Source organism: Heloderma suspectum, chromosome 3, assembly GCF_057233095.1.
Source record: "Heloderma suspectum isolate Gila_16-S chromosome 3, 16-S_ref, whole genome shotgun sequence".
Lineage (NCBI taxonomy): Eukaryota > Metazoa > Chordata > Lepidosauria > Squamata > Helodermatidae > Heloderma > Heloderma suspectum.
In genome coordinates, this window is record NC_139460.1 from 191,481,998 (window position 1) to 191,498,167 (window position 16,170).

Sequence of the window (16,170 nt, forward strand, 5' to 3'; positions counted from 1 at the left end):
GTTTTGGCCTACAACTCCCATCATCCCTCACCATTGGCTATGCTGGCTAGGGCTGATGGGAGTTGTAGGCCAAAACAGCTGGAGAGCCACAAGTTGCCTACCCCTGTCCAAGTTGATTAATCTATTGATTAAAAACAATTATGTTTCACAGCCTCGTTTCTGTTACGTTGAAAGGGCATATATGCTTGAAAGGAAAATTGCCTCAAGGGACCCCCTTGACCTAGGACCCTCTTGTTGCTCACCTTCATCTTTGCTGGCACACAGCTTTAGGAAGGGCTCAGTCCTACTTTGTACAATGTACACCTATCATCAAGCAAGTAGAAAAACAAAATTTTCTCAGTTGATTTCATAGACTACATAGAGGGAATTGCTTGACCCATCACCAACGTGCAATGAACTCTATGGCAGAGTACTCCTTAAGTCTTTAACTCTGCACAGTAGACAACTGCATTTCTGAGGAGAGACCAAAGTGACTCTTGTATTTAGCCAGTGTGGAAATTACTGCTTCCCAAACTAAATTTAACCAGACAGCTAAGCTAAGAACTATATTTTAGCCATTGTTTTTTTTAAAGTGCCACCCTGAAATGTACACCTAAGGTATAAAGCACATTAAGAAGAATACCAGACTAGTCACTGGACACTTTCAGACTAAAGCCTGCTGAAACATAAGGGGAATCAGAAAATACAGATACATTTCTATAGAAAATTAAAAAACAGTATAGGCAAATATATTATTCTTAACGTTTCCTATATCTCACTATATGTATCACACATGTTCAAGATCTGACCCAGCCTTTCCCTAATTTTCAAATACCTGTCCCACAACATGTGTTATCTCAGAGCTGTTTTAGATGTTACATGATGACAATTCTGATGGCCAGATTTAAAAAGTTTAATAACATTGCTTCATTTCAAAAGTGTAAAACCTGTTGCAAATCTAATGAGAGCTCAGTGCTTGAGGAGCAGGGGTTCAATTCTCCCCTCTCCACTCTGTTTTCCTGATGAAAATCCCCCCCTCCCTTCTATTTGTCCTGTGAGGAAAACAATACGAGGTACTATATGGCACCTGTATATTTTTTCACAGGAGAAAGAGCAGCTCTGCAAGGTATTTTCACAGGGAAAACAGTGCAGGGAGAAAAGATACCCCCCCCCCCATCTCCTGAGTGGATTCACTGCCACAAGATTGTGATCCTGATTAGATTCAGGGTGGCCCCATGACTGCTATTAAACTTTTTAAAAAGTGGGCGGTCCTATCAGAGCTCCCTCAACAGCACACTGAATTGTGCCTTTGTGTTGTGACAGCAGGAGCTGTAACCTGCACCGTAAGATCAAGGGAAGGTGAACAAACCAGCTAACATAACCTCTCCTGTGGTCCTCTCTGTCTTCCTGGCTGTCTCCACTAAAGCAGCCCTTTAACCTCTGTAACATAACTCAGTCTAGCCAACTCACTCTGCTAAGTAGAGAGTGAGAGCCAGTGTGGTGCAGTGGCGAGAGTGTTGGACTGGGAGCTGGGAGATCCGGGTTCTAGTCCCCACTTGGCTATGGAAGCTCACTGGGTGACTTTGGGCCAGTCGCAGACTCTCAGCCCAACCCACCTCACAGGGTTGTTGTTGTGAGGACAGAATGGAGCCGAGGAGGATTTAAGGATGCCTTGGGCTCTTTAAAGAGGAAAAAAGGCGGGATATAAATGTAATAAATAAATAAATAAATAAGTAGTGTGGTGAGGCAATTAGGTGTGGGGTGAAAATCGAGGCATCAAATCAAGGTTAAATCAACAGCAAATTTATACTTCACTAAAAGTTTAGAAAATATGTGCTTTAACTTTATTGAGATGGTATTCATTGGGGGGGGGGGGGACGACCCAGATTTTAAAACAAGTTTAACAGTTAACCATAAGAGTGATTAGAATATGAAAATAACATGGGAAAATACATGCATCTAAACCTAGTCTAGACTGTTTCCCTACTTTAGATAAAACCTAACAATTAAGCAATTTCAGCTCATCCTAGCCCATTGGTAGTGCAGCTTCCAGCCATCTTGCTTTCAGCGCAGCCTCTTTTGCATCTGAAGTCTTGTTCCTCTGCAACGCTCTCCATCCTAGTGTTCTGATTTCTATCTTTCTTCTTTCTCCAGCATTACAACCTAACTCAGCGCTGGCTCCAGGTCTTTGAGGGCCCTTGGGCAGGACCACCTCAATGCCCCCCTACCTTCTCACCACCATTGTCACCAGTTGCTGTTGCTCCTCCTCCTCTTTCTCATCATTGCAACCACTTGCTTGCTTGCTTGGCAGGCAGAGAGCCAGCGAGCAAGTCGACAGTGGCATATATCGCTCCACCTTCTCACCACCACTGTTGTCTGGATCAAAGTGGAAGACTGGTGAAGCAGGTTCCAATGGCAAAGAGGATGAACAAGCTCAAGCAGCTCTTGTCAGTGGGCGCTTGCTGGGGGTCCTCGGCAGATGCCTGACTAGGCCTCCACTTGATGCTATCCCTGACATGCCTTCTTACCAGCTCCATGTATATACACCATTATAACTCCCCCTCCCAACCCCTTAACCAATCAGAAGGGCAGTAGAGTTTTTCCAGTGTTCTGCTTCCCATAATAACTAGGTTTCTTCCCCCATGCCATCTTTCAGTTTCCTGGGCTGACCCTTCTCTGGCCTTTTGAACCTCCTGGCAATAACAACCTCTAAACGGAAAACAATCATTTTACAACCAAGAACAAAACACAAAATGGCAGAACATTTTCATTCCTTCACAGCCTTCCTTTTAGAAATGTAAGGGAAACTAGAAAAGTTTAAACAAGATTAGGAAATTGTCTCAGGGGAGTTGCACATATTCCTAAAAAATAAATATTTTCACTACTGATAGGATCCCTGGTTAAATGGAACAGGGTTATGAAACACAAACTGCAGACTGCATTTGACATCTAAAAACTAACTCATAGGACTGAATGGGTCAAGAGAAAGGCCTTCATAGACTGGATTTTGTACACCTTCGACATGAAATACAACATGGATTTGTCAAGAACAAATCCTGCCAGATGAATCTGATCTCATTTTTTGATCAGGTAATCTCCCTTGTGGACTGTGGGAATGCTGTGGACATCATATACCTCAACTTCAGCAAAGCTTTCGACAAAGTGCCCCATATCCTGATTAGCGACCTAGCTAAACGTGGGCTAGATGAAACAGCTATCAGGTAGATCCATAGTTGGCTACAGAATTGGGCTCAAAGAAGTGCTTATCACTGGGATCTTCTCAAAGTGGGGAGAGGTAACGAGCGGGGTACCGCAGGGCTCAGTCCTGGGCCCAGTGCTCTTCAACATTTTTGTTAATGACTTGGGAGGAGGAGGTGCAGGGAATGTTGATCACATTTGCAGGTGACACAAAATTGGGTGGGAGAGCTAATATCCCGGAAGACAGAAACAGAATTCAAAGTGATCTTGATAGGCTGGAGCTGGGCTGAAAACAACAGAATGAAATTTAATAGGGAGAAATGCCAAGTTCTGCACCTAGGAAAAAGAAACCAAATGCACAGCTATAAGATGGGGGATACTCGGCTCAACAATACTACAAGCACGAAGGACCTTGGAATTGTTGTAGATCACAAACTGAATATGAGTCAACAATATGATGTGGCTGCAAAAAAGACCTATGCTCTTTTGGGCTGCATTAATGGAAGTATAGCTTCCAAATCCCGGGAAGTACTAGTTCCCTTCTACTCAGCAGAGTCAGCACTGGTGAGGCCTCATCTGGAGTACTGTGTCCAGTTCTGGGCACCACACTTTAAGAAGGATGCAAACAAACTGGAAAAGATTCAGAGGAGGACAACGAAGGTGATCAGGGGACCAGAAACAAAGCCCTATGAGGAGAGACAGAAAGAACTGGGCACGTTTAGCCTTGAGAAGAGAAAACTGAGGGGAGATAGGATAGCGCTGTTCAAGTACTTGAAAGGTTGTCACAGAGAAGAAGGCCAGGAGCTTTTTTCGATCATCCCAGAGTGCAGGACACAGAATAATGGGCTCAAGTTATAGGAAGCCAGATTCCGGCTGAACATCTGGAAAAACTTCCTGACTGTTAGAGCAATATGACAATGGAACCAATGACCTAGGGAGGTGGAGGGCTCTCCCACCCTGGAGGCATTCAAGACGAGGCTGGACAGCCATCTGTCAGGGATGCTCTGACTTGGATTCCTGCATTGAGCAGGGGGTTGGACTTGATGGTCTTATGGTCCCCTTCCAACCCTACTATTCTATGATTCTGTGAGTAATGAAAACTAAGCTAGTGACCATTTTGTGCCAATGGCCTCTGTGATTCTACTTAAATCAGTGTAGAGTTTTTGTATACCTTTTTGGTGTGGTGAGAGTTTGGTTTTCAATTTCAAATAATGGTTGAGTATGCAACATTTAGATACAGCGGGTGGAATCCAACATTGTGCTTTTGCCTCCTCCAATTCTCTTGCACACACACCCCATTCCTGTCCACAAGCAGGACCCACCATTTGCTGAAGGAAGATTGAGTGCTTCTGGGGCAACTGGAAATGAGTGAAAATTCTCATTTCTGGAATGGGGCAGGTTGGCAGAGCTCACATAAAGGAGCTCCGCCAGCCTGCCCAATCAAGAAACAAATGTTTCTGCTTGTTTCAGGGCTTCCTCCGGGAAGTGCTCAATCACTGTTGTGGAAGTAGTGGGTCCTGCTCGCTCAGTGGAATTGGCAGGACCCACCATTTGTGCAACAGAATCAGTGGGGCACAAGAGAATCAATAGAGGCATAAACGCCTCGTTGGATTCTGCCCAGGGAGTTACAGATGTTATCCCAACCAAGGGCATTGTTAGAAGAGGGCTGACCTGAGCACGGGCCCCAGATCTTTTTTGAGCTGTGCCCCAGATCTTTTGAGCTGTCCTTATTGCCATTTTTTTTAACGTTTTCCCATTGACTTGCATTGGAAAACAGAAACGGCCATAACTTTTTTAGTTTGTATGATAAATACATGATAAAGCCAGTGGCTTTTGTGCTAGTCACAGGTAAACTTTGCTATTTTCAAGAAAATGTGTCAAAGCAAAGAGCTATATTTTTTTGTGCTTCCACATACGTGCATGGAATTTGGGGATTTGGCAGCCCCTATGAAGCTGACTGAACCTGACAGTTAAGTCCAGTGGCTTTTTGTGCTATCCATGGGTAAATTTTCCGTTTCTCTAAGACTAAAACAAAAAGTAAAAACTGTTCGACACAGGGGACTAGAGAGCCACAGCATCTGATATTACTGCCCCAAACTGGAAGCTTTGGTTTCTGCAGAAGTTTAGTAGCTCCAGTACAGCAAAGGATCCAGTCAGCCTCCACAAACTTCTTTCTCCCCCTCCACTTTAATTTCTCTTAATAGCTTTAGGAGTTGAATAATCCCAAAGGGAGGGTTAGGACTATGTGGTGTCATGATCTAGAAACTGCTGGGGCTTTTAAATAGGTTCTACAGTTTTAAAAAGCTAGAAAAAGCCCTTAGCTATCTCACCTCATAAAGTTAATTTAAGTACATGCAATCCTTACAAACCCTCCATGGCCTCCTAAATTCCTGTGAAGTACTACCTCTCAGAAAGGAGCCACTTGGCTTAGGGAATTCTCACCCCCCCCCCATGCATTTCCAATCACTAGTCTTCTTTTCTTCTTCCCTCCCCTATCCTGTTCTTTCTTTTGTTCTCTTCCACCCAGAGCATACCTTGGGGAATCCTTAAAGAGAATTCTCTTTGGTGGGCAAGAGAAATTCTGAACAAGAATTGACTACCCTTTCAGCTCAGTCCTATGCATGTTTTGTCATCTGTGGGTTGTTTTTTGCATGAACTCTAGCTTCAGTGGTGAAGGGAAAGGCACTTAGTACATGCTCAGAGTTTCTCCATAACTTAGCCCTAGTTTTGAAAACAGACTCATTGGCTGAATCCTGGTGAAGTCTTGGCACAAATGAAGTTACGGGGAGGAAGCTGCAATGAGAGCTTGTGCATAACAAGGAGGAGGTAGAGGAGAGTTGCACAAAACAACACACCTGGTTTTATGAAGAGTTGCTGGAGGGTGGTAGGATGAGGAGGGATGGTTGCATGGAGGGGAATAGGATTGGTAGGGCGAGAATGTAAGTGCTCAGTGTTGAAAGAAAAGCATTCTGCACATGCTCAGAGGCACTCTATATTTAAGAACATAAGAAGAGCTGTGCTGCATCAGACCAAGGTCCATCTAGTCCAGCATTCTGTTCACACAGTGGCCAGTGCACATGCGTGCGTGCATATATATATAGGTGTATATGTATACGTGCGTGCGTGCATATATATATATATATATATATATATACACACACACACACATACATACATACATATATATATATATATATATATATGGTGCATGTAGACTCTGAGATATATAGATAGATATATATGCAAATTTGTGTTATGGGCCTGTGCCCCGGATCTTTTAAGAATCTAGCAACGCCCCTGATCCCAACTAACTCTGCTTCTTGGTATAAGTCATTGTTAGATTTACATTGCAATCCTCTACTCAGAAATAAGTCATAAGGACATAGGAAGCTGTGTTATACTGAGTCAGACCATATCAGTCAATCAATATCAGTCAGTCCATACTAGGCCAGTATTGTTGACACTGACTGGCGGCCGCTCTCCAGGGTTTCAGGCAGGAATATTTCCAGCCCTACCTGGAGACACTGAGGATTGAACCAGGGACCTTCTGCCTGCAAAGCAGGTGCTCTGCCACTGAGCTATGGCTCTTCCCCAAGTTCTGTTGAGTTAAACTGGGCTGACTCCCAGGTAAGCAGGTATATTATTCCACTCTTATTTATTTAGCACATTTGTATCCTGCCTTTCTGCGATCATGTAACTCAGGTGTTCCCCAGTGGTCTCACATGCAAACAATGGGCAGATCCAGATATGCTTAGCTTCAGCAAGTTTGCTACATTATGTGCCTTCAGACCATGCCCGGAGATCAGTCTTGGTGTCAAGAAAGGGTGGCCTGCACTAAGCTATACAAATAGATTAAACTGTGTCATGATGTTTGCTCAGAGAGGCTGTCAATAAACTGTAAAATGGAAAACTCACTGTTAAGGAAGGGAATCTATGAACACAACTTAGGGAAGCACATTCTGTATGCACCTTGTTTCTTGTTAAATGAAAAGGAGGGCAGAGAAAAGCAAAATAAAGATAAAAAACACCAGTTCAAACAAAGAACAAAAACATTTTGTTAAGTAAATGTAACAATGCTGTTTAACACATGATTGGCAACTGCTGAAACATAAATTATAAAAAATTTCCCATTGCCGCTTATGGGGAAATTATGCAGATTAGAATTTGATTAGGCTTATTTCATGGGACTCAATTTGGACTTTTAATCTATTAAGCTCCAATAAATGAGGCATCTGAATAGCTCCCCTGAGCAGCAGCTGTAATAACCACAGCAGTCTTTTTTTTCTTTTGCAATATGTAGTCCAACAATTTCTTTAGCAGATGAAGATAACGAAAATTCCAGGTCTCTGAGTACAATTACTTCTTAACTAGTATGAAAATGTCAGGTGTACAGAGTAAGGCAAACGGAGCCTGAAAATGTGCTTCAAGTGCATTTTTATGGACTTCACATCTCTCTCTCTCTCTCTCTCTCAAATTATTTCTAGGCCGCCTTTAACGGTAGAACCCTTTCAAGGTGGTGTACGAGACAAAAACATACAAAGTGGATACAATTTTAAAAATCCATAAAAACATGTTTCAATAAAATCCATAAAAACAAAGATTACCAATTAAAATCAATAAAAACAAAATTTACCAACAAAAAGCAATGGCTCAGACATAAGAGAAGGCCAGTGAAAACAGGTGGTTTTTCAGAACTTTCCTGAAGAAGCTCTGAAAGAAGGGGCTTGATGAACCCCCAGTGGAAGTTGATTCCGGAGGCGTCGAGCCACAACAGAGAAGGCCCTCTCCCTTGTACTCACCAGCCTAACCACCCTTGGCAGCAGACAAGTGAGAAGGGCTTTTGCTGATGACCTCAGAGTGTGGGCAGGCTGGTATGGGAGAAGGTGGTCCTTCAAGTAGCTTGGGCTCAAACCATTTAAGTCTTTAAAGTTAATACCAGCACTTTAAATTGGGCTCGGAAACACACTGGTACCCAGTGCAGCTGGCACAGGATTGGTGTCATATGAGCCAACTGCCCAGTCCCCACCAATTTCTGGGCAGCCTTATTTGGCACCAGCTGAAGCTTCTGAATCTGAACCATCTTCAAAGGCAATCCCAAATACAGCACATTACAGTAGTCCAGTCTAGATGTCACCAGAGCATGAATAAGTGAGGCAAGATCCTCCCTCTTCAGGCAGAGTTGCAATTGGTGTTCCAGCCTAAACTGGTAAAAAGTACTCCTGGCCATTGCCACCACCTGAGCTTCCCCAGTTAGCACCAAGTCCAGGTACACACCCAAACTGCATACTTGGTTCTTCAGGGGGAGTGCAACCCCATCGAGAACCAGATGTAATCCTCTATGCAGATAGTCAGTTTCTCTACCCACAGCACTTCCATCTTTTCTGGATTAAATCTCAGCTTGTTTGCCCCCATCCATCTCAAAACTGCCTCCAGACACCAGTTCAGGAGTTCAACAGCCTCCTTAAGATCATTAGATGGAAACAAGAGATACAACCGAGAGTCACCTGCATATTGGTGACATTTCAGCCCAAACCTCCAAATGACTTCCCCCAGGGGTTTCATGTAGATGTTGAAAAGCATAGGAAACAAGATGGAACCCTGCAGCACAACACAGGGCAATAGCCATGGGGAGGAGCAGAAGTCTCCACACACCACCTTCTGAGACCAGTGATCCTCCACTAAGTACTGGAACCACCTGACACCATGCCTCCTATGCCCAACCCAGATTAATGATCCAAAAGGATACCATGGTCAATGGTATTAAAAGCCACTGAGAGATTCAGGAGAACCAACAGGGACAGAGTCCCCCAATCCATTCCCCAGAGTAAATCATCTACCAAAGCAACCATGGCTGTTTCTGTTGCATTTCAGTTTGCAAATCACTCAAAAATGCCCCGTTTGCAATCCCAAATATGAACGGGAGTGCATGTTCTCCAAAAATGTTCACAATTGCCTTTTAAAAATGCACTCAGTAAGAAATGCACACTTTAAAAAATACACACTTTAAAATTTTGCATTTTCATGCTTTAGTCAATGGGGTTAAGGGGCACACTTTAAAAAATTCACATTTCCCGTGCTTTAGTTGATGGAAGGGGGGAAGTGCAAACTTTCAAAAAATGCACTTTTCCCATTCGAAATGTGCACTTTTCCCATTCAAGTGATCTGAAAAGACAAGTCACAAAAAAGAACAGGAAAGAGTAAACTGAGCTTTGAAGTGAAGTTTGGAGAATTCCAGTAAGTTCTCCCATCCCTGGTTCTCCCTACTCCCATCAACCCCAAGTTAGCATGACCAATCCCCCAAAAGCACAAAGTCCAAGCATTTATGTATAGTTTTATACTCATGGCTGTTATTAAATATTGCTTAAAGCTGTGGAAGGTGGTATTAACATGCTACCACTCTGCCCTATCTGGTCACATTCTGTCTATAGGTGGTTGGGATTTCGAGCCAACCCTGCCCCGCATCTCCCGTACGCAAACAAAACACACCTCAGGACAGGTCATAGTAATAGTCAATATAGTTCAATTACCCCCTCAGAGCCTTCCTGCCCAAATTTAGCTCTCAGTTGCAAGCAGAAGCCTTGTATCTCATTGACTTGCATGCAGGTTTGCCGCATTTTACATTGTTTAAAGACTCACACACAATCAAAATAAAATGTTCATAATTACCAAGGCATTTGTGCAGTATGTAAATTAAGGCTTGGTCACATTTGGGTAACTGAAATATGGCAACCCCGCTCTGAATGCCATTAAGCAGCCACTGCTGAGCATTTAGGAAGACAGAAAGAGAAGTGTGGTTCTGTTAAGTGGCAATGAAGGGGGGTGGATGGGTTTGGTTTGCCCATAAGCCCTTCACTATCCCTTGCTCACTGGCAGTGCAGCTATAAGGAAAATGCAGGCATCTTATAAGAAATAGAAAATGGATTTCAGAGCTTTGAAACTGCCCCCGCCATGCTCGATTAGCCTTGGGAGTCCCGAAGCTAATAGCAACTTCGGGGTGGTGGAGTGAATTGTGGTGGGAAAGCAGTGCCGGGGGGCGGGGGATTGACAATGGTCCTGAACCTGCCTTTCTCCCCACAACAACTCTACTGCAGCTGCTATTATTAAAGGGGAAAAAACCAGGCATACTAAATTCATTCATGCATTTAATGTCATGCCTGTTGTATCTCTGTGCAAAATATTAGAATGAAGAGCAAGAGAGGCTTTGTAGCTACCCAGAAGACAAAGATGAAGGAAGAAGAAGAAAATACCGAGATAACATGTATAGCTGTCTCAAGAGTGAGAATGAGAAAGAGATTAAAAATAACCAGAATATGATAGATGCTTTGCTTTTGATTTTATGGGGATAAACAGACCTTGGCTCAGCCCTAAGGGAAAGGATGGTGAGGCAGGGTCTGCATGTGAGAAAGACAGAGAACTCTCACAGCTTTTAAATGTTGGGAGGGAGATGTGCTGAGGCTGAACCTCATGTTCAGCATACCCATTTTTATTTCGGTCAATACAAGTAGCTTCAAGTTATATTCTTGACCTTCACTGCATCCACAATGGAGCTAAACATATTGATTGGGTGCTTTGGGGGTGAGGGTTGGGGCCCTAAATAAATAAAAAAATCCCTCATAATTGAAATTAAAAGAGCAAATAAAATCTGTACAGTCTGCAAGGATATTGCATAGAAGTGAGACTATTTCCAGGTCTTCTTTATAGTAAGATACAAAACACTTAAGAAACATTATGCTACACTGCCCCTCTCTGAAATACCTATTATGCCACTGCCTTCCATTAAAATAAATACCTTTTTCACGAACTTATTATAGGGAGCATGGATTTATGTAACCAGATAATAGATACAGCTTGATGGATAATAATGACTGTTATTATTGAACAAGAGTTTTATGCTATATATGATGGCTAATCATCAAATACTTTGTGCAAGAATTACATTGTTCCACAAGCATCAGACAGCTGAAGCCTCTCTTTCCCATACGTACATTATCACTATAGGCCTGTCATTAACAGTCCTTTTTCAGTTATGCTGTTAAGATGAGAAAGGCTACCAGTATATCTCCCAGGAAGGCTTCATTTTTGCAGACAATTTAATGAGCAGGGGCACAATCCCCTGGGCCAAGGTGCCATTTCAGGCTCCAGAGGAGGAGGCAAAGACACATAATTGGGAGTGAGGCAGGAGAAACGATCCACAGCAAGTTTCAGAGGCCTAGCGTTGGATACATTCAGGATTAAACTACAAGAAAAAAATCCCAAACAAACCTCTACATTCACGCTTCCTGTGGGCATAGTAGCACATAGCGGGGAAAAAACAGAATAGCGTTCAATGTAACCCCATTTCCTCTTCCCCAATCCATAGCTGGGTCTCTCTTAGTACAATATATGAGGAAGGTATTCAATACCACTGATGGTGTGAGAAACATCCCTGAGAATTTTCACTGATGTTACAGAAAATCTTCTTGCTTTCCTTGAAATTCCTCAGATATTTCTCCCAAACACAAAATCCCTGAGACACCTCAACATTTTACTTTAGGTACAATTTGGCAGGTGTGCTGGTCCCAGGACCAGGTGTGCTGGTCCCAAATCAACTTTGTCTACTGCATAGAGAGTTGGTCTGCACATGGGTAGGGCTAAAGTGGGGAGGGGGACATGGTTGTGCATGTAGGCCCTGACCCCAATGTCCCCATGTGCCCAGCTGCTATTGAGACCTTTGCACATTGAGCAGGAAGGTCTAAAGAGGGCTCCTGAAATCAGGGTTTCTGATCACAGGAGTTTTGTAAGTGTGTTCAACCAAATGCGCTTACAAATCCCTCCTCAGATCTTTGCACTAACAGAATGCTAGAACATTTGGGGGTGGGGCTTGTGTGTGCACCCTTGTCTCCTCATCCCTACTTTAGGTCTACATGTGATGAGGGGAGAACACATACATAGCCCTAATTTCTTTACCAGCCACAGAATTCCAGTGCTGGTGATAGGCCGATGGCATCCACAACAATTTAGATGAACAACTGGCATTAGCATTTTCTGAGAATTGAGGGAAAGATGTATATCTCGCCACCATGAGAAATTTTGCTGGTCCTATCACCCCCCCCCCCCCAGTTGTTTTGCCAGACTTAATTCAAAATTTTACTTTAGGTGGAATTCAGTAGCAACATTAAATACTGCAGATCAACTTGTGAGAGCAGTGTGCTCTGAAAGTGAGGGCCCCTTGCCCCTTATCTATGGTACTGCAAAAATACCATATTCACTGGGGAGGCTTGGTAGGGATGCTTGAGGAATTTGATTCTTGTGAATTCCAATATGAGCTGAATGGATCCAAAGTTCCAGGCGAATGTGTGGATTAGAGCATTGCTATTCGACTGGATTGTCACACTTCTCAGTGCTTCAACACAGTTCTCAACTCAACAGAGTTTCAAAATCCATTTAGAAATGCATATTTTGAGAGAAAATACATTTAAAATATGTATTTAAATATACAAACTTTTGTGCACAGTTTTAAAAATGTAGATTAATGTGGAAATGGGATGGAACAGACTTATGAGCAAACACATGCAAAAGTGACAGGACTTTTTTTGATGGAACGTTTTGTAAAATTTAGAAATAGTTTCCAGGCACTCAGTCAAACATCAGTAGAATTCTGGTTCAGTATCTCTCCCCAGTTTCCCCTCTTTGTTGGAGAAAGTCAAGAATGTTTGCATGAGGAATGTTGTAACATTCCCTCCTTTTTCCTCTCCTATATCATGAGTGCACATCTTCCAGCTCATCGAGTACTTAGGCAGCATTGTGTTTCTAAAATTTATATTGTGAGTCCACCAAAAGTAATTTCTAAAACTACACAAGAATTGCAGATATATTTCAGGAAGAAGAAATTATATAAGGACTGGGTTTGGGGAGGAGACAAAAAATACGTGAGCTGTTGCACTCATGTCCTGCTTGTGGATTTCCTATGGGCAGCTGGTTGGCCACTGTGTGAACAGAAGGCTAGACAAGATGGGCCCTTGATCTGATCCAGCATGGTTCTTCTTATGTTCTTATACAGCAGCTCCTCCCAACCAATTTCAGAAGGCTGACTGTTGGAGAAGGAAGCTCACAAAGCAAAACACATGATGCTCTGTATGTCTGAGCCATCCTCAATCCCTAACATCCCCAGTTCAAGGAGATTCAGTTAAAGGGCTGGGAAAGATCTCTGCTTGAGAGTTGGCTGCCAGTGTCATTCAGAGTAGACAATGCTGGGCTAGAAAGACAAACAGTCTCACTCCAGAAACACGACAGCTTTACCATATTCTACCCAGTATTCCATAGCAGACTTTCTCTGGGAAAGCAGAAAGGTCACCTTTTGAGCCCAGCTTTGGAGACACTCTACTCACCATACTGAAATGTGCAAGTGATGCTTTTTCTGCTAATAAAACTCCTTAATAATCAACATTAAATGCATCTCCATAAAACAAAAACAGTTTTGAAAGATCAAAGGGCTATAGATGGGCATGAAGCACAATTATGCTAAAAAGGATGTGTTGATCATAGTGATAGCACTCCTAGTATAATGTCCAAACATTCTTTAAAAATAACTTATTTGAAAAACATATGCTGGGCATTTTCTGGATCAATTTCACTCTGTCTTCTCCTTCTCTAATAACTGCCACTTGTGCTCTGTTGATAACCGTAAAAATGCAGCAAATGCATATGGCATATGTAAATATATAATGACCAACTCAACTATGCATCCATCACAGTCACACCTAAATCACACTGTAAATTCTTTGAATGATATATTATAGCCATTATAAATAAGCATAACTTCTCACTAAGACCAACCCTTATTTGATACTGGGAAATTTGGGGGAACAACTAACCTCAGTTCTGGATAGTGATGGGTGAGAATTTTGTTCAGTCAATGTTTTGATGTAAACATACCAAATTTGCACTCCTTGAACCAAAGTATGAACAAGAACACAGATGTACTCTGAAATCTGCACTTTCCTGAACACTGAGCTCAAGTTTGGCAAAATAATAATACCCACATAACTGCACATTAAAATGTGTGAGAAAAAGTGCATACAAAATGAAGATAAAGTATGCACAAAATCACTTTCACCTATGGGAGGAAATGCATACATTGTAAAAGTGCACATAAGAATGCATAGATTTAAATACATGCACTTTGGAAATTACATACAAAAAGCACATATCTGAAGAAATGAGCACAAAAACATGTATGAATTTTTGTCTGGATTTTAAAAAACCAGTTAGCAAATAGATGCAGAAATGGTACAGAATGACTTTGACTGTGGAAATCTGACGAACTGCCTGAAATTGAGCTTGACAGATTCACCCATCCTTAGTTCCAGAGTAAGTTGAGGCATCCTAGAAGCTCAGGAGATAGCCTAAGAGCCATATGTAAAAGGTACAAACAACAGAGTTGTCTTCAAGTGAATCAAATGGAATGAACCATGAAAAAAAAATCAAGGGAGCTAGAATCAGCCAATTAAAGTTGTACTGAAATTCCACCTAAAGTGAAAGTCAAAGCTAAGGAGACCATCTAAGGAATTTCAAAAGAAGCTAAATGAGTTTAGCTTAGATTAGTGAAATTTCCCGTGTGTGTGTGTGTGGGGGGGGGTGTCTCTAGATCCTTAGGTAGTCATCATTAGATTTTATTTTCTCCTAAAGCAAAATTTGAAGTGAATTTGAAGGGTCCTCCTCAGGAGAAATTTTCAAGGGAAGCCAGAAGAATTGCAATAGTAGAATTTCAACATGCAAGTGCGCACGCGCGCGCGCGCACACACACACACACACACACACACACACGTTTCTCTTAACAAGCAAAGCTAAGCCTTGTGTTTCCTTTACTGGCCACACCACAATTCAAAAGCTCCTACCGTTCTCCAGACCCCACCCAAAGATGAGAGAAGTGTCCTAGGTGGGTATCCACAAGCCCTCCATGCTCAGTAAAGCAATACCTTCTGGCCATCAAAAATGATTGAATAAGCATCTTCAACTAAGTCTGTGTAACAGCTATTGCTCTTAAAGGGCTAGATCCATGCTTATTGTAAAATAATTGTAAAATAAAATAGACCAAGACAATCTGCCAAAATCTGATTTGTGTATTAAAGGAAAGCCAGATGAATGGTTGTTATGTAGCAGCATGCTTTGATCAATAATGCCCTAAAATAGTAATATGGACACACACATTTCTTCATTCTTCCAATTGTATTTTGGGAGTGAAATTAAGTTAACAATGCTGAACTCCATGTTTCTGAGCTAAACAGAAAATACTGTAAAAATTATTTTGAAATGCATGCCCTTTCCTAAAATAACTGCCTAAATGCACATAAATAACCATTTATTAAACAAACAATATGTGCCAAACCAAGGAAATATCCTGGAATGATGCTCGGGAGATGCCTGCTATCAGCCATAACTTTAAACCTCACCCATAATCTTGTAATATATTATCGATATGTTCCATTTTGTCAACGCTATCTTCATAATCAAGATACTATCACAGCTGCTATGGGCATTGGAACTATTTTTAATTTTAATTTAAAGAGCAATTAAAGAAAGACAATGGATACACAAGATAATAAAGTTAGTGATTAGTGGCATGGAAACGATACTGGCTTAATGATAATACCCAGTTCTATTCTCTAAAGGGCCTGTCGAGAGAACCCCTTCCTACTCAGGGACTGTTCAGCTAATGTGCCTCAACCTACAATTACAACATTGCTGACACCATTAACCACTGAAACAACATCACTTTGCAAAACCCTTGTTGTCTCATTAAAATGTAAAGGGTCAGGTAATTTACTAGCTTTGTATGTCTAGTTTTGTTGTTGATAATTAGCAAGCATTACCCAGAATAGGCTCCCATTGGGAACCAGTGAAACTTTGTGAAATATTAAAGAGAAAACTCTTTACATTTTATGAAAACTGAAAATAACTTAGGCTACAATCCTATGCACACTTAACTCAGAGTAAATCCCATTGAACTGAATG

General features: G+C 42.0%; 1 protein-coding gene across 3 annotated transcripts in view; it reads right to left on the reverse strand.

The window, feature by feature from the left end:
- The window catches only part of KCNMA1 (potassium calcium-activated channel subfamily M alpha 1), an 829,668-nt gene that overhangs the window by 41,544 nt on the left and 771,954 nt on the right, over positions 1–16,170 (reverse strand). The gene's annotated exons all lie outside the window — the stretch shown is intronic.